Here is a 1309-nt window from a genome sequence, read left to right as displayed (position 1 = left end):
AAAAGGTTTCTCAGGGGGACATCTCTCATTAATCCTCCTGTGGCACATAGGTTTCCCACTTGGAACCTTAATCTGGTTCTTAAGGCATTCTGTAAGGAGCCATTTGAACCCATGGCTACATGCCCTCTTAAGGAACTCACATTTAAGACAGTTTTTCTGGTAAGCATCACTTTGGCGAAAAGGGTGTCCGAGTTGGGGGCATTGTCTTTGGGGAAGAGTGTGGCATTGTTTGGATGTGAGGAGAGCGCTCAGTTTTTACTTAACGCGAACCAAGTCCATGTGTGTGACTGATGCTTTGTTCGTTTTCTTTTAGGAAATAGGCCATGGGAAGGAAAGTTTCTCCTTCCTCCTTAAGTAGATGGATACGGGGTTGTATCTGTTTAGCATACCAGGCTGGGGGGCTAGAACCCCCTCAGGGAGTAACGGCACATTCTCTTAGAGGTATGGCCACTTCAGTAGCTTATAGAGTTTTTCCCACACTGGACATAGTGTGTAAAGCGGCAACTTGGAAGTCTGTTCATTCCTTTACTAGACACTACAAGATTGACAAGTTGGCATCTGCAGAGGCGGCCTTTGGCCGTAGGGTGCTGCAGCACACCCTGTGAGCGGGGAAGCGGAACGGACCCACCCTGGAGGGCACTGCTTTGATACGTCCCAGGAGTTTGGAGTCCAAAGGACTGCTCCACTCCTGGACCACCGGAGAATGGAAGATTTGTCTCCACTTACCGTGAAGCTTCCTTCTCGGTGGTCCAGAGTGGAGCAGTCCTTCCCGCCCGTTTTGGTTCTTTGGGGTCTGCTTCCTCACTGTATAGGAGTGTGACAGACATGGGGAGTTCTAGGGGATTAGGAGTTGGTTCCCCATTCCTTAGGGACTGTCATATTGTTGTCCTGTATATTGCCATTGTCAGAGTAGCTTCCCTGTTGGGAGCGGTTCTTGTCAGTTATTTTTCACAGTTTGAGGATAGGGGCTTGGAGTTCGACTGGGAATCTGAGGGACAAGCCCCTCCCTCTCCGTGCCTCAAGAGTCTGCCGGCCCTGCCTTCGGAGGAGGGAGGAGCTAACCCAGGAGTTTGGAGTCCAAAGGACTGCTCCACTCTGGACCACCGAGAAGGAAGCTTCACGGTAAGTGGAGACAAATCTTCCATTCACCCAAAGAGTAATTAACACATGGAATTCACTGCTGCAGGAAGTGGTGTTAGCTACAAGAAAAGACAGCTTCAAGAGAGGATTGGAAAAACATATGGAGCAGAAGTACATCAGTGGTCACAAGTTATAGATGGAAAACCGGGTGACGCGCACGCCGGGGCGG

The sequence above is a fragment of the Gekko japonicus genome, unplaced genomic scaffold (genome assembly GCF_001447785.1).
Source record: "Gekko japonicus isolate JY-2015 unplaced genomic scaffold, Gekko_japonicus_V1.1 scaffold744, whole genome shotgun sequence".
NCBI classification, from domain to species: domain Eukaryota; kingdom Metazoa; phylum Chordata; class Lepidosauria; order Squamata; family Gekkonidae; genus Gekko; species Gekko japonicus.
The sequence above is the reverse complement of the archived record's forward strand: the minus strand, read 5'-3'. Positions refer to the sequence as shown.